This window comes from Argiope bruennichi, chromosome 9 (genome assembly GCF_947563725.1).
Source record: "Argiope bruennichi chromosome 9, qqArgBrue1.1, whole genome shotgun sequence".
Lineage (NCBI taxonomy): Eukaryota > Metazoa > Arthropoda > Arachnida > Araneae > Araneidae > Argiope > Argiope bruennichi.
In genome coordinates, this window is record NC_079159.1 from 44,311,611 (window position 1) to 44,329,497 (window position 17,887).

Genomic DNA, 17,887 nt, shown 5'->3' on the forward strand with positions numbered 1-17,887 from the left:
AGTATCAGAAATTATTTCGAAAATTACATTCCAGGAAATTTTTATTTAAATCAAGTTTATTAAATTAGTAGACATATTTTTTATATCTTCCTTTATTTCGCTTATTAGCATATCAAATTTCACTTTTATTTTACAGGAAAGCTACGAAAAAAGCCTTCTCTGAGTATATGCATCTGGAACTAAACAGAGTGAAGAGAAGAAATCTAAATTTCAGATGCAAATTGCAGAAGGTATGGGGAGATGAATAAAATAAAATGATTAAAATTTCTGATGCAGTTTTATAAACTAAAGTGAAATGAACATATAGAGGATACACCAGTTTTAATGAATAATTAAAGACTATTTTCTGTGAATTTTAAATTAAGTATCATTCTTTTCTATATGTACATTTTTATAAAGTGCATATAAATAAAATTTGATAAATTAATTTTATGTGAGTTTTTTTGTAAATATTAACTTCTGTGTTTATGTCTAGATCACTGTAATATCTCCTACTGATGACTTTTATTATATTTTCTATCGAAAATTTTTACAGGACATTTTCTGGGAATGAACAATGTTTTTGTAAAATTTATCTCCCAATGCTTTTAATTGTTTTTATTTGAAATTTGATTTAATTCTGCACATTAGTTTTAACAGCTAATGTCTTCAAAAGATTAAAAAAAGATCTTCATCTACACTATTGTATTAAATTTTGTAATGCCGGTGTCCTGGCATAGGGGTAGCGCGTCTTCCCCGTGATCTGGGCGTCCCGGGTTCGAGTCCCGGTTCGGGCATGGTTGTTCTTCTGTTGTTCTATCCGTGAGATGTGTGAATGTGCCCTCCTGTAAAAAGGGGTTATGCAAGCGAATGAATGATGCGTGAGTGGCAAAGTCGTACTCTTGGCGCTAGTTGGAGCTGCTATAAAAAATAAGAGACGTCCCCCTCAGGCTTAAATCGCTGTCTTCGTAACAGCGGACTTGTCAGTGGCAAGTGCCATAAGAAACAAACAAACAAATTTTGTAATACTATTTGTTTTTTTTTATCCAGAATATAGACTATTTAGTCTGTTGAACGATTTATATGTAATGATTTTTTTAACTTCAACATTTTATTTGTTAAGATTGAAAAACATGAATGTATCTGAAACCACCTGTTGCAAATTACTATAGGTGCATGTTAAATTGTACATGTACTACGAAATAAAAAGGGAAATGAATATTCTATTGAGAAACCAAAATACAAAGAAAGTTATTTTAATCTTAATTTTACCTTCAGTGATCATGTGATTTAATGCTTTAACAAATGAGTTTGAATTTCAACATGGCCTAAAATTACAATCAAAGACTGTATATTAAATAAAATGTTTAAAAAAATGTTCGCAGTAAAAAAGGTGTACAGAAATTAAATTAATATCATTAAAAAAGTACAAAAAGTACAAAAAAAAATACAAAATCCATATTGGTGACACGTTCAGAAGATAGAGACATCAATTTTAATTGCTAAATCTTAACAATTATCTATCTAGAATTGATTCAGCATACTTTCGTGCTCCATTAAACTCTTTATTTATCGCTTTTTTATTGGATTTCTCTTACATCTTCTTTCTTTTTACTGATCGGAGATTTTGGTATATATATATATATATATATATATATATCGATGTAACTTTATAATATAATTAAAATTTTGTAACTGTTATAATTTAATTACGTTAATCAATTTATTTCATCCATCATATCAAAAAAGGATAAATGCAATATTTGTGTTTAATTTCATCAGAAATCGATATATTTAATCATATGTTTATATCAGCTTCCAAAATTCATTTTTATATATAGAACACAGTTATCGCAAATTCAAATAACATATTTAAATATCATTAACTAATTTATATTCTTAATCAATCTTAAATATGTTCTTACCCTGTACCAAAAAAAACCCAAATCATTCAATCATTTATCAATTTTCTGTACTAACTAAATATTTATTTATTTATTATTTGCTAATTCTGAATGAATTTTTAGAAAATGAATGATGAAAATGAAGATGAATTTTTAGAAAAAAATATTCATAGGTTGCAAAAACTTTGAAACAAAAGTATAATTTAAGTTTAATAAATTCTAAAACATGTATGCTTTGAGCAAATTTGTAGTGATATCAATTTTTCCAATCGCAAATACATTTTTTAAATACGAATAAACATAATTATGAGCTTATTAATATTTTGGATTTCTAAAAAAAAATTTTTTAAAAATAACATTGCAATTTTTTTTCTTCTAGTATTAATCGAAATAAAATAAAGAATGTTAAAGCTGGATTTTACATTAAATAAAAATTTGATTAATCCAGGGAACATGTTTGGCAAAAACATAAATTTATATCGAAATGCATGTCTTTTTCATGCAGTGTAAAAATAAATTACTGATATAATGAAGAATTATGATTTTAAATATGTTCAGTGCATTAAAATGAGTTTTCTATATTCTTAGTCAAAGCATTACAAATGTGAAAAGATTGTTTTTCCTGAATAGTTTAAACGATATTTATATTTTCCAGATTCTTTTTTGTTGAAATTAATTCTTTGTCATTTATAAAGAATTTTTGGGAGCACAAAAGACATGGCGATATTCTCAAAATGTGTAATAAAATATAACCCAAATTTTAAAAAAAAATCCAATGCTGAAATATATTTTAGATATTTTATTAAAACTCCGGGATTTAATTTTATTATTTTGAAATCATTACTAAAGTAAAACATATTGAGGAAATTTTAAATGGTAAAAATAAAATTGTACTCCTTTATAAAAAGACTGTACAATACATTAAGATTCTAATTCAGTTGTAAAAGCTTTTAACACACTTGAAATATATTAACTTCTCTGTAGCAGTTAATGTGTTTTATAAAAAACTCAGAGCTAAGTTAATGCTGGTCTTGTTTTTGTTACTACTTTACAATGTTGTAAAAGTGCATAAATAGTATTCACTATAAATTTTTAAATTATGTCGTAAAACACACAAGCCTTTGAAGATTACATGATTAAAAAATAAGAAAAGATTCCTACTTTTAAAGCAAGTTTCTGAATTTTCAATTAAACTAATGGTACGAGAGATTTTATAGTAGAAAAGTGATAGGTTTTTGCAAAAGAAAGTGTTTTTTGGTGAAATTTTCTGAAGAAAATTCAATCATCTTAATTTCTTCTGCAGCAATATATTTTTCTTCCCATTTATATTATCTCGAAAAAGCAGGTTTTAACTTAAAACTATTATTTATCTGAGATACATTGTATTCATTCATAGGATTTAAGATTTATCGTCTGCATCAAATTAGAGGCAAAAATGTGGCGTTTATCTAAACTACTATTTATAAATGGTTGGAAAATTAAATGCTATAAAAGTTAGATTTCACCTTTTAATGATGCTTCCCAGTTTTGCAAAATAAGATTTTATTTTCAGAGCAACACATTTAAAATCGGTAACTTCACTCTCATTCATAAATGAAAAAAATTTTTTTTTATTTCATTGATTTGTAGTTGTTTCTTTTAGCAATCCATTTATCATGTACTTTGTATGTATATAAATTGAAAGTTTACAGCATTACAGTCTGTCTTTTGAGGAGGATTAACAAAACGATTTCGAATAAGATATATGCTTAGAAATTGTATCATTCATTTACGAATAAACTACGGTTTATAAAAATTAATTATTTTATTAAAATAATTATTTTTAAATTAATTTCTGCACCTTCATTAGAATCAACGTTGGATTTTGCTTCAGGCACAGGTGAAGCTTCGGGCTAGGGTTGCGCAATTGTCATTTTGCACAATTTTCATTTTTTTTTTTTTTTTTTTTTTGTCGGACTGGGGTTGTGCATTTGATGATTTAACCCTTAACTGGGGACGTCGGGCTGTGAGACCGCTAGCGATGGATTTCGGTCAACCCTATTATATGTTTAGCTCAATTGAATGGATAGACCCTATAGCTTCCTGTTTTGTGACTTTCAATACACGTGCACTTTTTCAACCGATTTCAGCGGATGCTTTTTAAAATAATTCAGTTATTTCTTTGAGCGTGGTCTCTAAGACCGCACCTCTCTGTTAGTATCCCAGTGATAAACAAAGCTTTGCAGATGACATTAAAACTTGGGCCCCGAAATATCATCCAATTTACTGATCCTATTATGAAGCAGTGCTCCAGACACTTTTAAATGAAGCGAATCGATGAAAGTTCGCATTCAATGGAGTCTGATATGTATGTTCAAACATCATTAATTTTTTTGGTGATGATGTATTTTGAAAAATTTATAAAATATATATTATACCAAGAGATATATATAAATAATTTATAGATTGATTTTTTATACTAGTTCTTAACCATTATGTTTAAAATGCCTTAGAAAACCGTGCTATGAAAGTCACACAAGCCAATAAAAAAAAAGCGCCAATTTTGCCCATTGCCATTTTTTTAAAAAAAATTTCATATAATTGTTGAATTTTGCATTATACTGCCTTCTGTATACCTTCATATACTGTAAAAATAAATATGATTTATAAACTAAAAAGTAATATGTTTTTTCAAGAATATTATTTGTTGTAACATGTAATTTGAGAAGAAAATGCATGTTCCAACGCATTCTTTTAATGATAATATATTTTGAAAATTTTTTAAAACATATCTATATATCTAGATAAATATCTACAAAATATATTGGCAGTTTTTCCTACTAATACATTCATTAGAAAATTTAATTTGAGTGTAAATGAAACGCGGCCTCGTAGACCGCACCTCCTCTATTAGGTCCTAAAATGTCACCTCCCCAGTTAATGGTTAACGAAGGGTACGGAAGTTTGAAAGAGTTTAACAACTCATGTTCATCTTCGTCAATTGAGCACGGAGTACTATTACAATCAAACATTTAAAAATAAATCAGGCGTATATTAGAGCCGAATATTGGCAAATTCAAAAAGAATAATTTGAAATAATCCTTCATAATGTATCCATTGACTAAAATATGGACTTGGATAAATAGTTTTCTGATAAATGATTTATATTTATACATTTGTTGATATTTAAAAAAAATATAGAATGGTAAAAATGAATTTTGACTCTTATCTTTTATCAAATGAAATAATATATACTTAAATTCAATAGTCTTTAAATTACTGAAATAGTGCATTGATTATGTTTCATAGTTTTTTTATTCCATTGATGTTTTAATTCAAATATTTTAATAATGCATTTAATATTTTAGGTTACTATGTATTCGGACCACCAGTAGTTATAAGGATTTACTGAGTTTTAGCAAACATTATACATACACTAATGGCATTACAATTTGTTTTTTATTTCATATTAATTACAGCTCATTTAATGTTCTTATTATTTTAATTACTTAAAATAATATTTTCTTATATATTTGCAATGATAATTTTATATTATTATACAAGAAAAATTTATGGTTGTATTTTACATACAAATAAGGTACAGCTGCATACGAGAAAATAATAGATTAGTATAAAAAATCATTTAACCTGTTTTCGAAATCAATGGCCTTCAAAGCTGTCTTATACAAATAATGATGCACAAAAAAGAAAGGATTGATTAAAATCTATAGTAGTACTTAAAGAGAATATTTGTCTTTTGGCCCTGTAGAGGCTAAATCATTAACTTAAACCTTCCAAATTTCGAATAAAATACCTTTGACAAATGTGAAAATGTATCTTGGGGTATTTTTAAAGATTCTAAGCAGAATTTTAGTTCGAAGTCAAATCATTGTACTACTTATATAGTTCTGAAAATATCATTGAATAAATTATTTATATATCAATTTCAAATTCAAATTTTTATTATTCTTTGTTCATATTTGGTAATCCTTGAAATTATTCATGAATTTCAATAGCTTTTTAAAAATATATTTATATTGTTTTAAACAACACTTTTTATTTTGTGTTAAAATTCAATTCACTTTTAGTGTACAAACTAAAACAAAATTGCAAGATCAACTTGTCTTTCGTAAGTTAAAAAAAAAAAAAAAGTTATGTTTATTATCAGCTCAGTTTGTTCATGGCACTAGAAAGAGAAAGTTCCAGTACTGCATTAAACAACGTAATATTTATAGCAAGATTACATAGACAGGTATAGGATATATTATGGCTCTTGACTCCATAAAAATGTTTCATTTGCACAGTAAGTACAATATGTGTAATTCGGCTATTAGAACAGAGCATTCTTTAATGATAAACAATTTGACCTTCAGAGTACTTTGTTTGAATAGTTAAATTCAATATACAGAACAAATTATGCATAAGATATTTAAACGAAATGAAACACTGCCAGTGTTTTTGGCAAACCAACTGGAAATAAGGGCAGTTTTTCGCAAACAAAGGAAAAATAAATATATTTTTTGGAAAAAGTGATAAATCATAAAAAAATTCTTTGATTCAATCTTTTATAGTTTTAGTACTTTCCTAAATATATATATATATATATATATATATATATATATATATATATATATATATATATATATATATATATATATATATATATATATATATATATATGTGTGTGTGTGTGTGTGTGTGTGTGTGTGTGTGTGTGTGTGCGTGCGTGTGACATTATTTTTGAAATGTAGAAGGCAGGTATTACAAGAAGTGTAGATACTTTGTATTTTTTATTTCGTTTTATTCTCTGTCGAGATACAGGCATGATTATTTACAAGAAGGCGCAGCGCGACACAAAAGCAGAAGTACAGGAAAGAAGGCCGAAATAAATTATCGCTAGTCTTATATAACATGGGATTTCAGGTCACGCGCCAATTGAATACACGTGTTGACTTTTAACACCTTGACAAGGGCACCGAATGGATCATTTTCATTTGATACGTAGATTGAGTGCGCAGTAATTTTTACACAGCCTCATCCATGGAATAAGATCAAGAAATAAGAGAATATTTTACTATGGGCTGAATTAAGATAATGTTTTGGACATTGATTTGGTTAAATTAAGAGTTTAAAATATCATTACACTCGCACACGCATACACACACACACACATATATATTAATGGCAAAATCAAGATGCTCAGTTAATTTGAAATATTATTGACTTTATAAATAATTACTTTGTTATTTTGTTAAGTATATAATTCGTTAAAAATGATAAAAAACTTATTTTTTGCGAAATGATAACTTTTATGATATTTTATATAGTGAAATAAATTTGAAGAATCTTTTAATAATAGAATAATTGTTTTTGTAGTTTACAAATGTTGATTTTAATCTGTAAAAGATGGAAATATATATAAAAAAAATGTTACGAAAAATATAACTGTAGTTGCTACAAACATTTTTAGAAGATTAAATTTAAATATAATTTATTCTTTCTTTAAGGATATGTATATAACTTAGTCTACCTCCCTTTTTTGTAATTTAACAAAAGAAAATAAAATTAATGTTATGTATGAACTCGTGAAAATAATTGCAATCACACACCAACACCCACACAAACATAATATATAAAATTTATAAAAAAATATATATAATTTTATTTAATATATTTTAATAATTTATAAAATAAAATTTCAAATGAAATATTTTTTCAAAAGAAATTTCATTCCATACAATAAATATTTTATGCTTCAAATATAAATTATTTGTTTGTAAGAACAAATTGTTCTGAATGAAAAACAAAATATTTTACGCAACGTTAAGAAAAATGTTCAACTGATTTCATTTCCACCACACATTATTTCTGAAAGTCTGCAGTATTCTATTTACCTTCCCCTGCTTATGGATTATTAAATTCACCATCTTTTTCAGTGCTTAAAATCATTTGAGTAGAAAGCAAACTTTCAAAGTAAAATATTTCATAAAGGAGTAGGATGCTTGTGAAACTGCTTTAATTTTTTTTTATTTTATTTATCTCTCTAATCGTCTGCATTTGTAAAATAAATTATCCTTTCATATGCAAATGATAAAAGTAGTTTCTAGATTTTGCTCCCAGGAGAGGCTTAAAACCAAAGCCTTATTTTATTTATCCCTCTTTTTCCTTAACGAGGCTTGATTTGTCTAAAACAATACTCTAATATTTTATAAAATACTCTTTCTAATTAAAGAAAATAACCCTAGATTGTGTTAGTTTGCGAATAGCTTGTTTGAGAAATAGTTCGAATTAATGCTTTTTTGTTTTATATCATTCATTTTATTAAATATAAAAGTTTATGCTTTGTGCAGTTATGTTGCTCAGTGATTGACGTTATTTATTAAACGAAAATTATTGTAAATAATAAAAAAAAATTACTACCCACAAAAACTTTTTATAGATCACAAATTACAAAAAATTATGCTGAATAATTTTTATTCTAAGTTTATTTACGAAATGTAATTAAACACTGATTTATATTTGGAAGGAAATATCTCGAATTTATAATTCATTTTTACATATTTGCATTAATAAATGTTTCTTATATTTCTGACTGGAATAGTGTGAAAAAAATATAATTCTTCCTTAAGGCATATATATGATAAATTAAAAAAAATTAGTAAAAATATTTTTGACTTATTGCATTAAATTAAATAGGAAAATACTTGTTAAATATAGCAGATAAAGTCAAATCTGTTTTGAAAATTAGAATTTTTTTTTAAAGCACTCTAGAGGAAGTCGGTCATTGTTTTCTCACTTTTTTAGAAGTTATTTTCTAACTTTTATTTATTTCAAGTGCAATTCAAGTTAAAGGAAAGTGAAACAAACATTTTCTTAAATGTCATAATTCCTTATTTACATCGGTAATTTTGATGGTACGTTGAGAAATGTATTATTTCTTGTATCTGCAAAATATAACAATCGAAAGTAAAGTTTAGCTTTCGTTTTTAAATCTTTTGAGAAATAGGTTTGGCATCAACATTATCTTTGACATGTTTTATCAAGGGCTCATTAGGAACAGATCTTTACTTTAATATAAATCAATATCGCATATGCATTTTGAATAATTTATTATATGATGAAAATTGAAATAACTCGTTAACATCCTGTCTCAGCAAAAACTTTATATTATCTTATGCCAAATTGACAGCTAATATCTTTTAAAAATATAGTATGTAGAATCAGTGTGTAACATTTTTCACTTGTGGAAACTGGTTATTATTAATGCTTGGACATCGAGTACAGATTAAAAAAAACCCATGAACAAATAGATTTTGATTATAGGATGATAAATAGGGGAAAAAGAATAATAATAATTCTGTTTTATGTCTATTTTAGAATTCCAGGAATTATTACATAAATATTGATTATTGCTGCAGAGTTACAGAAATAGTAAGGTGATTTGCAATAAAAAAATTTAATCTTGAACTTTTCCAAACCTAACAAAACACAAATTCATTCTGGTTATCTCAGGTCATCAGCAGGGCTGAGATAACCAGTATGATCCAATATAACCAAATTTGGGGTATTGGTTATATTTTATTTCAGATAAATCGTTTAGATATAACTTTATATTCATTATACCGTCAACGTGTCTGAAATTAAAATAGTGCTATTTTAACTGTTAAATAACTTAATTAATTAACTTAATTTAACCTAATTAAAATCTGTTTATTATTTACATGAATATTTTTAATGGAGCTTTATCAGAACATTATGATGTTATTAAAAAACTAAATATCCGGTTAATCTATCTTTTACATTTCGCGATATTTTAATATTCCTTTTTTTGTTTTATAAACTACACAGATGTTAAGCACAATCGCTTTCAACAATGAAAAAATATATGGATATGAATCTTTAATGAAACCATAAAAATGGCTTGGATTTTAAGGCAACAATTAGGGATTGCAATACCGGTATACCGGGATACCGAATACCGGTATTTTGAGCCATTTGTACAATTTTGTAATACCGGTATTATCAAGTTTAAATACCGGTTTTTCGGTATTTACTAGAAATTTTTAAAATTGTCTCCATTATAAGTTCAGGTATCGCGAACATAGCAATATAGTATACGTTTTTGTTTTTATATCTCCCTAACGGGCGAAATTAATTAGCTAATTAATGGCTTAATTAATTGCTCAAATATAAATTAAACATGGATTATCCCTGAAAGAAAATATTGTATCCATAACGAATGATGGAGCAACAATTATGAAAAAAGTTGAAAAGTTGATTGGTGCAAATCAGCAAATGTGCTATGCACATGGAATTCAATTAGGAGTAATAGATATATTATACCAAAAATATAAAGAACAGAAGAATATAAATATTGTGGATATAGAAACTTCGGATTCCAACTTTGAAAAGAGTAAGAGTAAGAGGGATATTGACAATGAAGATAATGACATTGTAATTGTTGAAGAAGATATTGCTAATAAGGGTGAAATATTAACCTATCAAGAATTGTTTCCTATAATTTAAAAAGTTCGAAAAATTATTAAAATATTTAAACGTTCCCCTATGAAAAGGACATGTTACTAAAATATATACTAACTGAAAATAAAACAGAATATATGTTAATATTAGATTCTAAAACACGTTGGAACAGTTTACTTTTAATGATGGAACGATTTTTGAAACTGAGAAATCCAATCCAAAAAGCAATAATCGACTTAAACCTGTAAATTAATTTTTCAGATAATGAATTCGACTTAATATCTAGAACTATATCGGCTCTACTTCCAATAAAACTGACTATTGAGGCATTATGTCGGGGAGATTTTAATTTATTAACAGCTAATGCAACAATAAATTTCATGTTGCAGTCACTGAAAGAACAGCACACATCAGTATCTGAAGAATTATATATTACATTGAAAAATCGCACAGAAGAAAGGCATACCGAAATAGAAAATGTCTTATGGTATTTACATAAGTCTAATGATTTTAAAAATGAAAATTAAAAGAAGAAAAGAAAATAACCAATTCAAATCTGATTAAGTTAGAGTAAAGTTTCTTAAAAATTTTTTCCCACAAACCTATCCACATTCAGAATTCGGTTCAATTATCGAATATGATGTCATTACTGTTGATAGTGAAAAGGAATTGTCTCTTGAACAAAAATTAGAATTAGCAATAAATAAAAAAAATTTCAACGAACCAAAATACAATACTGAAATCAGCTATATCCAAAACCATCCGACGAGAAATCGATTTATTTGAAGATGAGGGATTTAGAGGTAAATACTTGGAAAAAGTATATCGCGTATTGCTAACAGTACCACCAACTAGCGTAGATGCCGAAAGAGCGCTTTCGACAGCTGGTAATTTTTACACAAAATTACTTTTCAGGCTTAATGATAGTACAATTGATGCATTGTTTTTTTAGATCACATTACAAAAATTTGTAATAATACCACAGACTGAATAGTGATATTTACACTTTTTTTGTGATTTAAATAAATAAGATGTTTCTTTACTTTTTTTGTGATTATATACTGTTATAATTTATTACAGATTATTTTTTGTGATATTTATACTCTCTAACAAAACTGGCAAATAAAAAAAAAGAAACGCCTTTCTTTTTCTAAAATTTCTAATACCGGTATTAAAACCGGTATTCCGGTATTAAGATTTAAAAAATACCGAATACCGGTATTGAAATTTTGGTCCGGTATTGCAATCCCTAGCAACAATATATTACTGGAAATTAAGTATTTTTTAAAAATTATCACAATTCAGAGGAAAGATTAAATTTATATAATCTAAAGAACAATTTTCAGAACACACAAAAGTTATTTTTCACGCTGAATTATTTTCATAACTCATTGCAAATTATTCCAAAATTCTGATTTCTATTTCATTAATCTTATAATGAAATTTCAAGAATTTATAATTCAAATTTCAAGGAAAAAACTCTGAGAGTTGTGCATTCTTATCCTAAATTGTTTATATAGACCGTATTTCGCAGATGCATGTCAAACAGTTTAGTCTATTGAGTAACTCAGCCACACACACGCACTTTTTTATGATTAGTGAAGAAGATATTTTGCCCATTTTTACCAATTACTAATTTTTATAATTAAATTTGTTGCAAAAATAGAGAAAAGTAAATGAGTAATTCTATGAAACAGTTCGAAGAGTTAAAGCTTAAAATCATTATTATTTCAAATGTTAATCTTTTCTCAAAGTAATTTTAAATAAACAGCATTATTTATCGATTTTTAAAAACCTTTACCCTGGTATTAGCTTTCACCGCACTGCTCCATGGGAACCACAATTTTTGCATCCGAGGAGAGAAAATCGATATTCTTCGGGTATCAATTTGAAAATAAATCCCTTGATTAGCTTTAGTGAAGGGTTCGCTGTCAGTTGAGGCAAAATAAATCATCTGGTTGGCATTAGGGCGGTGCCCTAGCAATTTATTTAAGATTTTACGATTAAAAGTGACTTAGCGAAACATCTCATCATTACGCGAATGGTAAAACCAAAATTTCCGGACACTATCAATCAGCCATTTCTTTTTCACCATCATTCAAGCTGATAATTACGGAAATCCTGCCATTAAAGTATTAGCATCAACATTTAGGATTCGGATACTGACACCGATCTGTGTGAATGTAATGTATGATCAGCAATCTTCAGTATGAAACTTACTTGAGTGCTAAATGTTTAATGATGGAACCATTATAAAATTGATTGTGATGTTAAAGATTTCAAGATTAATTTCATATTTGATTAATTGTTTTTATGAGAATTTAATTGTTACTTAGTAATTAACACTTTTAATCAATTTCAAATATTAAACTTACTTGTGTAATGAATGTTTAGTAATTAAATTGTTACTAAATTCATTGTGATGCTCAGGATTTCATGATGTAGTTGATAGTTTATTTGTTATAAAGAGGCTTAGAGACTTAGTTACTGGTTACTTAGTTACTTAGAGACCGGTGTTATTAATCCGCCTTTTTTTTTCATTATTCAAAAGGATAATTTTGGATATCTCATGCTATTATTAAAGTATTCGGATACAATTAAAATTCACATACTGGCAATGTTCTGAGTGAATGTTTAGGTTAAATGATCACTGCGTAGTGAAGAAATTACTATAAAATTGGTTATGTTGTTAAGAATGTTATGTTTCATTTCTCATTTGAAAGTTTAATTGATTATTATGAGACTCTAATTCCTACTTAGACATAAGAAAGATTCTGTTAATGAAATGTGTGATCTGTCATGTTTAAGCAGGAAATTTATCTCATGAATCTTCAATGATGAAATGCTATGAAATGATTTTGATATTCATCAATTCATTATTAATTGCATATTTAATAACATATTTTTTTCTATATTTACTTTAATATTACCATAATTTTTACATAGAAATTTAAGTGTATATGGTGGGATAAAAAAACAAGCTTGCAAAAACAATAAATAATTGTATCATATATTTGAATTCATTTTAAAAAGGAAATTATGTATGGAATCTAAACAAATTACAAGTCGCTTGCTTATTCTCATGGCCCAGTGATAGAGTCCTTTCCCCCTCTAAAAAATAAATAAATAAAAACCGCTGCGAACCACGTTTGTGAAATATTGGCCTCTTGGATTTTTAATTATAATTGGAGCTTGGCAGTCAAGGCGTAGTTTAAAATCACCAAGTCAAACCAGTGGCGTAAAAATAAACTCGTACTAAATGATATGTATGCCTTAGTTGCAATAATTTTGATGGCTATGTGCAAGTAATTGAAGAAAGTTAGAATACTCTATGCACAGAAACTTAGAAGCACATTTTGGTTAAGAGGCTATTATAATTTAGAAGAATTCACTTGAAAATTTCTATATTTTCTAAACATATCTTTAAATTGCTAAATGAATTTAAGTTCTTTCATTCTCTAAAGTTTCAATATAACAGTGAAAATCTTATAAATGTGATAAAAATGAAAATTGTATTTTCACTCAGCAATCCTATTCTCACACAAAAAGCTTTATTAAAAATTTCATGAAATGATATGATTTGAAAAGATTTTTTTTTCTTTATCTTAATTTAAAAATACCATTAAATTGTGATTGAAAAAATGAAGATATGGAAATTCAATTAGACAAATCATCATTCAGATGAAATCAAATATTTATTTACAAAGTCAAAACATCATTTTCTTTTGGAATAAAAAAAATGCATAGAAAGTGAAAAAGGAAAATAAATTTAAACATTCAGCTCATTAAATTAATAAACGATTTTATTTGCTTTATCAAATTAATGCAGATTTATTATTATTAAAACTGAAAAATCAAAATAATAAAAGTTAGTATAATCTAAATGTAAACCTTCACTTCTTGTAATAACACCAAATCAGAAGTAGTTGCGAAATGAAAAGATAAAAACAGTTTAAAAAATTAACTAAAAATTCGCATTTTTCAGATGAAACTTGTATATAATTTGAAGAAATAATTATTATTGTATCTAAAAATAATTGTACATTGTAAATAGAGTATATGAATCCCATTACTTAAGAGAGATGCCTTAAATATCATCTAAGCTGGGCTGATTGTTAGGCTATACCAATATCCATAATTAATTAATAGTAAACCAACTAATGATGTTTTTAGACCGATGACTGAGTCAGCGATTCCATGAACAAACCCTCTATCTACGTTTCTATATGAGATTACTGGAAAAATGTCAAGTAATTAGTGGATTAAGTAAGAACTAGTTCCAAGAACTCAAATCATTTCTGACTCCGATCTCGATCGTAGGACATATGGAGATCTGTCCTAAATCAAGAACTCGAGCCCCTGTGAGTTTTAAAAATAAGTAATAACGATTAAGGAATAGCTTGAAATCTATGTTTGAGATAAATATGATATGCCCTTAATACAATATTTCATACAATAATGAATTATGGTCAAATACAATTTATTTAGAGTTCCTCGGGAAATTACTGGGTACAAATAGTACACATTTTAAATTCAAATCTTATTTAAAACTATTTCTTTGTGAGAAAAGATATAATTGCCTCGTGTTTCAAAACATTTTATTTTGATTCTCTAGATTCTCTTTACATCTGAATATTAAATATTTAATAGTGATATATATATTATCATTTTAAAGATATATGAACAATACATTTCATAAATAAATTTTAGGAAAGATGCTTTGAATAAAATTCCGTATTTGAATGTTATTCTTTATCTATTTGAAGACATTTTTCTTGATTTCTTTCATATTTTTAATCTTTCTGTATTTTGGAGAAGTTCCGGCGTTCTCCTTTGTGTGCAGCAAAAATGACTAAAGGATTATACTGCATTAGGTGTCACATGTGGAACAGCATATCTAGGATAAAGAAGAAAAAACAAACATATATAAGCAAGTGATAATACTGAATTAATGTTTCTAATGGGAGAAAATATAATGAGAACAGACACACACTTCTATTGTGGCGCATTTATTTACACTGTCTTTTAGATTTTATTTAATGCATTAGGTATTTTACTCTTAGTTTTGTAAAAAAAGAAACAAATATAAATTAAAAAACTTGATTAAAATAATTAGCACATCATATTTTGAAGTGCATATGCCTAGTTGTCGTTAATTAAAAACTGGAAATTTGATTGTAATGTTCAATTTTGTTTTCTAATTGCATAATAATGATTTTCCAAATGAAAAAACAAATATAATTCTATCTATTCATTACAGAAACTGCATTTGGATGTTTGTGCAAGAAATCCAGCAACTCCTTTACGGATACCAATGCTTTATTCCATAGGGAAAAGCTCGTGTATTCCCTGATAGTAAAACATAGTTGAAGAGCAAGCAAAGGCAGAAATTGCAGAAATCAGCAACGAGTTAGCAAGTAGCAAATCGCTGAATGCAAATAACTGGAAGGCCCATTCTGTGATTAACACTTCAAAGAGAAAAATCGTTCGACAAATTTGTTTTAGATATCTTGTTTCTATAATTCTTCTGTAAAAGAATATAAAATTTTTGATTCAGTACCAAGACAACAAATAGCAATGGTTCTGTCACAAAATAAAGAATCTTGCATCCATTCATTCAGCAACAATTGAGAATTTCTGTAAATCTCTCTTCTTTTCTATAAGAGACAGTCTTATAGGTTTCTCACACTGGGCACATTAATGTAGAAATCAAGCAATGAAAACTTTTGGAAATAATCATTATTGTTTCTCGATAAAATGAAAGACAACATGAAAAAATAAATTTACTTTGGTGAGTGTTCTTGTACAATAGGAAAAACGAGATAATTTCAATAAAATTTGCATGTCGGAGGAATGCAATTATGAGTGGTATCTATCGTTAAGTTTTAAGCTGTGAAAACTGTATATTCTATGTTAGAAATATAGATTTAAAACTTGTGAAAGGTTTTCTTTTAAAAATATTAATTTTTGAGATAATTTTATAAGTTAAAATTATTTTAATAAATTCATAATTTGGAATTCTATTGAAGTTTCCAAAGACTAATAATTCAATGATTTACTAATTTTTAAATTTTTATATCCCTATAGTGTTTGTATTTTTAATTTATATTTGCATTTAACATCTAAAGAATAATCTTCCTTTATAATACAATTGTAATATCTTTTATATAATTTTATGAAATTTAATTTATAATTTATTTTACTGAAATATAAAATGTTTTTGTTGAAAACATTATTATTAAATTTGTTCTCAGTGATGTGATTGGGTTTATTTTAAATTAAAAACTACAATAAACTATAATTCGAGATTAAGAACAGTTTCATCTTATCGAGCTTTCAGAATAGTCCCTTAACCTTTTATTGAATGCTAATTAATCTTCCATATATATATATATATATATATATATATATATATATATATATATATATATATATATATATATATATATATATATATATATATATATATATATATATATATATAAGAGCTGTGGTATTAAGTTGCATATTTTATTGATATTGATTTTTCATTCTCAAATTTATTTTTTTGTTAGTTATGTTTTTTATCCCAAATATAAAAGTAATACATAGGTATTTCTAAAAAACTCCAAATGCAGAAAACATGTATTGTAGCCTTCATTAAAATATATCTATAGAATACTTCTAGAATTCTTTGACAAAAGTATTAAAGCATGGAAAAAATTTGTAAATAAATTTATGTTCCTTATTACAATTAAATAATTTCCGGAACAATATGTTCCACAAATACATCCGAACATACTGGTTTGTAAATCATTAAGTACATGATTTACAATTTTAAACACTAAATTTTTTTATGTAATATGCATCATCAATAAATTATCATTCTGTCATGTTTCCTTTGAAGTTTGAATTATGATTGATATTGAAATATTAATAAAAATATGCATGTATTAAAAATTAATTATTAAAAAAATTAAACAATTTGTTTTATGTGTTCAATACTGCGTTTTTATTTAATCGAAATAATTTATTCAATGATAATTTTTGATAAAAATATATGACATTATGTAATACTTTTTTTTGAAAATCGAGTGATTTTTTTCTATTAACCGTCATTATAAATATGATATAATTATTTTCCCAAAATTCATTAACTGCCTGCCACTGATAATGGATCGAAATCAAATATTTAATTTATCACCGATTTATTGAATTCGAAAAGCATTAAAATATTGAAATTGCATTAAGAATATACAACTTCACAAAATTTAGAACTTTTGCGTATCACGGACAGAGTGAAACATCGATTACAAATTGTATTTTGAATACATGAAAAAATACATTTTAAATAAAAATGCAAAATAAAATTTAAAACCATTGCCATTTTTTAAAATTATTCCCATTACTGACATCTAGAGAATATTGGTCTATTTTTAAAGAAACATAGATCTATAATATTCTCATTTTATTATTGACATAAAAGAAAATATACATAAAAATAATAAAAGAATACATTCTTTTCATATAAAAAGAATGTATAATAATAAAAGAATAAATTCTTT